The sequence below is a fragment of the Mastomys coucha genome, unplaced genomic scaffold, assembly GCF_008632895.1.
Source record: "Mastomys coucha isolate ucsf_1 unplaced genomic scaffold, UCSF_Mcou_1 pScaffold13, whole genome shotgun sequence".
Taxonomy (NCBI): domain Eukaryota; kingdom Metazoa; phylum Chordata; class Mammalia; order Rodentia; family Muridae; genus Mastomys; species Mastomys coucha.
The window spans coordinates 11,592,027-11,599,189 of NW_022196895.1; the positions used below are offsets into that span (position 1 = coordinate 11,592,027).

Consider the following 7,163-nt stretch of genomic DNA (forward strand, 5'->3'; position numbering starts at 1 on the left):
TTTTTTTTAAGATTTATTCATTTATTATATGTAAGTACACTGTAGGTATCTTCAGATACTCCAGAAGAGGGCGTCAGATCTCATTATGGATGGTTGTGAGCCACCATGTAGTTTCTGGGATTTGAACTCAGGACCTTCAGAAGAGCAGTCTGTGTTCTTAACTGTCGAGCCATCTCTTCAGCCCCCTCCCTTTTTTTTTTTATTAGATTTGAGTCATAATTTATATGCTGTAAAATATGCTGGTTTTTATTATAATTATTTATTAAAATTAAGATATTAAGCCATTTTTATCACCCTACAGACAGTTTAATCATGCATTCTTTCTGCAAACCTCACTCCCGTTTGCAAAATTTTAATTTTTTTTTCAGATTTATTTTTACTTAAGTGTGTGTATGTGTGTCTGTACGTGACATTCACATGTGAGTATAGGTGTCCCCCAAGGCCAGCAGAAGGTATCATTTAGTGCTTTTTTTAAAAAATTTAGAATATTATATTGTATTGCAATCCAAAACATTCAAAACAAATGAAATAGTTTAACTTATTCAAAAGGCGTAGAAGCATTTCGAAGCATAATGAAATCTGATTATGTGGTGTGTGATGCACATGAGAAGTGGAGTCTAACATTTGGTCTCACTACAATATTTTTTTAAATAAAAGTTCACTGCAGGACACTATGTGCAAACATGGGTAAGATAACCACAGACTTGTTTTGTAGACCCTTCGTGAGAGTCTGAAACACAAGACATATTTCAGGGAGTCACCAGATTAACCTTTTTTTTTTTTTTCATGTGTTGGTTATTTTGACATTTCTTTTATCAGGTACTCTACTCACACCAACAGTACATGTAGTTTGCCAGGAAAATTAAATTCCCCCAACCAAACACCATTCCAGATGCGGTACACTCGGATAAATCCCTCTCATTTAAAGTGCTACCAGCATAGTCTTTGCAGCTAGCCCAAAGCATATACTTAAGAAGTTTTATAGATTGTTTGTGGTGTTCATTATCATGTTTGATTCTAATGCCAAACTGTTTTCTGATGAAGACAGCATTGTGCTTTGTGCAAGAATGGAAACCTCAAAATAATCACCATCAAGCCTCTATGACTTATGGGAAGACAAACTAAGATGGTCCACAGGTATAAGATGAAATCCACAATGTTGGAATTATAAATGTCTAGAGTGGCCCAGACTAGAAGACAAGCCCAAACCACCAGTAGAAGAGTGGAGGACGACATGGTCCACGATGTAGCCTTAAAGTTTTGTCTCAACCCTCAGTTTGAACTGTGAGGCTTGACCTTCAGTTCAGTCCAGCCAGCAGAAATTGACTGCATTTTTCCGTGGTATTTATTGTACAGACTGTACATTTTAGAAGGTTCCTTTAGTGCTACACTGTTGTACTTTTTGTCCCAGCAATTTGAGGCGTGCAAATTCAGTCATCAATAAGAACAGGCCATGCTCCTTCTTCATCATAATTGGACATGTCATCTGCAATCATTGAACTGAAGTCTAACAGAAGATTCCACGTGTCTTTTGGTATTAATTGTTTATGATCCTCCAACAAAAATTTATTCCATAAGTCTAAGAATTTAAATCTTCTGTTAAGTACTAAGTTCCAGTAAGCAATGGCCATTTCTAGATCTAATCCTTTTTGTCCTGGATTCTTTGCAAAATTAAAAATAAACTGGTTAAAAATCCTTAAATTATCCTGGTTCTTCCAATTCTTGTTCCATCTTGGGTATTTGGGCCTTTAGTTTTTCTATGCTGTCACATCCTAACTCTGTCATGCCATCCATGAACTCCTGTTTGGAGAACTCGCACTGTGTGGCTACCCTGAACTTCCATGCAATGATCAACACACTGTTGCTGGCTGGATCGAGGGCCAGATCATCACAGAACTGCTGTATACCATCTATCCAATTTTATTTTCATCTTGAGGGTCTTTGTATCTAGTGTACAGTTGTTCTAACTTCTTCCTGTTCAACAATCCTTTTACACTCTCCTGTATATAAAGTTCTATATATTGAAAAAAATTATCTGTTGCAACATCTAACTTCCAGTCATTTTAAGAAGACAACTTACTGCAGTTTCCTCACTAGATTATGTGAAGATCCTAAACTGACAAACTTTATGCTTTGGCGATGATTTCAACTTGTTCATGTTGGCATCCTCCGGACCTCTCTAGAGCTGGGTTTACAAGTGGTTTTAAGCAACCTGGTATTCAGGTACTCTGCAAAAGTAGTGTGAACTGTCAACCACCGAAGTCTACGGCCTTCATATCTGTTACCATAACTTAGTTGTCTTGAGTAGTTAAAATTCATGGAATAATGGACTCTTTTTGCATCTGAGTAGTTTCATTCAGCATAATGTTTTTTGAGGTTTTATACTGACCACTAGGAGTACATTGCTGTCAGTGCTAACCAGCAGGTTAGTGTATGAAGACCACAGTTTGCTTATGCACTGGGTATTTGGTTGTTTTATACATTTTGCTTAGTGCATCTAAAGTGACAGTGAACATCCTTTTAAAAGTATTTTGTGAAAGGGTTTCCATTTCTCTTAGGCGAGTACCTAGTGTAAGTATTGGGGCATGAAGGAGGCACTTGTTTAGCTCCACAGAGCTGTACGAATTCTCAGCGGGCTGCTGTCCTCCTCCTGATTTCTCTGAACAATGTACTTTATTCTGCTGTCTTTGAAGAAGTAAAGGTTTTAATTATCACAAAGTCTAACTCACACTTTTATGATTAGTAATTTTTATATATGAAAATAAAAAGCTTTGTCCCTTGTTTGTAAAATTTTACTATATATTATTGTTTTGGTTTTTTTCTTAGAAGCATCATGGATTTAACTTTGCCCTTTGACCCTTTTTGCTATTTTCTTGTCTAGTGTAAGGCACGGACTGAGTTTTTTCACACAGAGCTATCCTTACTGTACCTTATTTACTGGAAAAACCCTCCATTGCATTTTAATTATTACCATATATCTTATACTAAAAAAACATTCAATATATTAACTATAGATTGAATATCTTCTGGAGATCAGTGAATATGGCCTTCATCCTTAGGGAGTATATCTATGGGAAGATAGTGCAGCCTTTGAGAGAAATGACCAAATAGGTGGTCATTAATGCTGTGGCTTGAAGGGACTTGGCGAGCCTTGCCCTTCCTTGTTCTCTTGCTCCTGGACCTTGAATTGAAAGGATTCTGCTCCATTACAAGCTACTGGCATAATGTGCCTTGCCATGATGTGAAACTAAACAGTTCAACTTATCATGGGTTTGACCCTTAAATTTTGAGCGAGTCAACCTTTTTTCTCTACGTTAGTTGATTATCTCAAGTATTGTGTTAAAGCAGTAGAAGTTAATGTTCATGTATACACATATATTTTCTATTGGTGTATTTTTCTATATCTATTTTTTTATATTCCAGCTTTTTCTTTATTAATTGATTTGAAGTCAGTCTATATGGATCTTCTAATTTTTTAAGAAAGCTATTTTGTGTAGTTTTATATGCACTATATACATTTACATGAGTTTTAGACTTATCAATGTTATAAAAATGCTTGTGTGGCTTTTTCCTCAGTCAGGCTGGCATTGAATTTAGAGATAATTTGTGGGGAATGAACACTTTACCTTTTAACCCATGAGTATTGTAGCCTTGTTGATTCATGTCTACCATCAGCATTTTCCTCATAATATTTTAGTTTCCTCTAAGTCTGTCATGTCATTCATCATACTTACAGTTACCTACTAGTTTTTGATACTACTGATAAGTTTTTGATACTACTGATATTTTATATCCCAGCTCCCTGAGAATATAAGGCATCAAGGTCTGCTTGGGTGGCAGAGTAAGTTCAGAGCCAACCCTGACAACTTATTGAACAGTGTGCCATGATAAAGAAAAAATGAAAAATGGGCTGGAAATATTGCTGTCATAAAGTGCTTGTTTGTGCAAGGTTTAATATCTATGGGCATCTGCATGTCTGTACGAGCGCACGGATAGGAAACTTTAAGACAGTCTAGTTCAGGCTGTAGTGCTGTGGTGATAAGGCTACTGCTTATTGCTCTCATCAAAGAAGAGGGGGAAAGGGGAGAGAAAGAGAACACAAGATCAAAAAGTGAAGCAGAAAGATATAAAACATGTGCTCAGAAGGGAGCAAGAACTTTGTTGAACTAGGCTAGCACTCATTTATGTGCCATTTTGACTGCATTCTGTCCATGTCTATGACTTTGAGGTAGTGTATAAGAGTAAGGGACTGATTAGTTTGGTGTCAAGACTGTATCATAGCTACTGCTTATCACTTCTCTTATCCAGGGCTACAGAGAGTTCATTGTAGAGAATATTCAATATTTGATTTTCTCTTTGTGTTGCTTGGTAAAAGTATGTTTCTTGAACAGTTTTTATACTTGTGATTGATCTTGATTATCAACCAGATGAGATTTAGAATCAGTGAAACAAGTCTTTGGGCTAACTGTGAGAGGTTATCTAGATTGTTAATTGAAGGGGGACTCAGCCTAAATTAGGCAATAGCATGATTCAAGACTGAATACAAAGGGAACAGCTAGCTGAGCACAAACATTCATTGTTCTCTGCATCTTGCGTGTGAATGAAATTTGACCAGCACTACCTGTTCTTGTCACTATACTTTTTTGCCATAAGAGACTCCCTTTTCTGAGCTGTTCAGGTTGTTATCATAAAATTATTCATCATGTCTTTTTATCTTTTTAATCAAACACTAATTTACAACTTATTGAACATTTCCTTGAGATGTGATTTTATGTAGACCAGGCTGACATAAATCTCACTACTCCTCAAGGATGTCATTGAACTTCTGATCTTCCTGCTCCTACCTCCTAAGAGTTGTAGAAATTGGAGCATTCACCACCACATCCACATTTATTGGATACTAGGGATTGAGCAAAAGCTTTTATGCAAGCTAGGCCTGCACTCGACCAACTGAACATTGAGTAACTACTATGAATTTTCATTATTTTTCTGTCTTGGCTTCACCCATACAAACTTTAATATGTTGTATATAATTTACTTGTATTAGCTCTAGCTTCCTTCTTGATAGCTTTCACATACCAGCTGTTTAGAAGTATGTTTCCCTTCTGCATGCCTTTCTATATGCCCTCTGTTCTTTGTGATACTGCTGCTAGCTTTAAACCCCCTGTCTTAAGACTGCCATTACTTAGCCACTTAGCCTTGTAAGGTGTTCAGCACTTATGAATGGAAAAGCAGCATTGCTTGGGCTCTTTTAGTTTTCCTCTCAGTCCAGATATTTTTATAGTAGTATTTTTGATCCTGTATGGAGCTCACGAACTCTATAATTGCTAAACTTGTAAATAAAGCTACATTCAAAACTGTTAGTAAAAGCAGCTGTCACAGTTCTTCTGGTAGGAACCGAGGCCTGCTTGTTGACACTTCACTGTCAGTCATGTGAAGAACTTTAAACAGAATGTAAAACTGAGATCCAGACGGTGTGCATGAGTTTCCTAATGACTTTTAGAAAAGTCCTAACATGTATTTTTGTACTTGGCCACTGGAGACAGTCAAGTTATGGCTTTTCAGAGTTGGCTGCTATTTGGCCAGTTGATGTTCTTCTGTGTTATATTACTTGGCTGGCTGAACTGCCTTCTCACTATTTTGAGAATGTAAGGGAAACACACTATAAAAAGACCATTGTTTTGGATAAATTCCATCTGATAGTAGTTTGGTGGAAGTAAGTAGATAAAACAGTTTTTAGAGGACTGGATAGTACTTCACAAATACACCTCCAAGAACTTTACATGTTTCTTCCATATTTGTTTGGCTTAAAGCTGATAATAGCCGCACAGTTTTGACTCAAAGGGGCCAAGGATTGTGGTGACTCGATTTCAGTGTTCATTCATAGCAGCTGGGTTATTGTGTGACACTGGACCCTGCACACATCGATCAGATCCTCCTTCAGTGACTGTAAAAATCTTCATAGGTCTCAGTCATCTTCAGTTCAGTGTGTGGCAGGTTTGAGATAACAGAACAGCAGGCTTGCAGTTTGAGGAGATTCCTAGGAAAGAGCACAGATTGCAGCTAGTCTAGAACCAGACAAGCTAGTGCTGGTAGTCACTGGGTAAATGCACTACCTGACTTCAGTCCTTAAAGATGTCAGTTTGGAACTTGAGAATAGGACAGCTGGACTGGACAAGGCCACACCAGGAAGAAAGCATATGTTTGCTGTTCACTGGCCAAATCAAGGGAAGAAATTACTTCTTCCATGGTCAGCAGTTTGTGACAGGAATAAAGAAATGAGGACAAGACTGGTTTTATTGTGGATGCAAATGTCTTTATATCCTTGTGTATTTGTATCTGGTCCTATAGATTTTTAGTCATTGGAGCATTTTAAATGGGAAAATTGTATTGGCAGATGATTATTTTAGAACAGTTATTCACACTCCAGTGTAAGCAATAGTAATGCAAGAGGATAGACTGTTTAAAAATTAGTATTTTTCAAATAATAGAAGATAATAAAAGTGAAAGGTTGAAAGAAGTAAGTGACTTAAAGTGTTAAAGAGAGGTAGGATTAGTAAGCGTGCAGGTCGATAGGCATGATGAATGGAAAGGCTGGGGAGGGTCTCATCCAGATTGTTGCATTGGGTATTTTATGTATATACGTTTACATTTTTTGAAATAAAAGAGGAAGAAGGGAAGGAATAGTGTTTCAAAGTATGTTGAATGTGGGATATGTGTTGTACATTCATTTGGAAGCTTTGCTAAAAATTTACTAAAAAACGGTGAGGCCTGAAGTAAAGATTAGGGTTAGGACATATGACAACCAGTTTATTTCTTTAACAACTAACAATTTCAGAACCACAATTATAATTCAAAGCCTGTGGTTCAATATCACTTATGTCTGCTTACTTCCTTTGAAACACACTAGAATGACAAAATTATTGGCCAGAGTCAGACATGTCTGACTGCCTGTGCCTTGCTACAGCTCTCAAGGATAAAATGAATGTGATTAAAGTGAAACTATAGCTTCAAAAGTTCTGCTTCTTGACCAGCAGAGGGCAGTCAGCCTCACAAGTTCAGTATGTTCTGCTATGTTCCTCAAGGCTTAGAAAGTTTAGTCTTTGGCTTTTTGTTTTGTCTTGTTTTTGTTCTTTGTTTTTGTTTTTCAGCCAGGGTCTTGT

The 7,163-nt window shown here is 37.0% G+C and overlaps 1 protein-coding gene and 1 pseudogene across 1 annotated transcript in view; one reads left to right on the forward strand and one right to left on the reverse strand.

Annotated features, from left to right (window-relative positions):
* Taf4b (TATA-box binding protein associated factor 4b) overlaps positions 1-7,163 on the forward strand; it is a 115,466-nt gene that overhangs the window by 98,527 nt on the left and 9,776 nt on the right. The gene's annotated exons all lie outside the window — the stretch shown is intronic.
* On the reverse strand, positions 1,431-2,158 carry LOC116086866 (annotated as a pseudogene).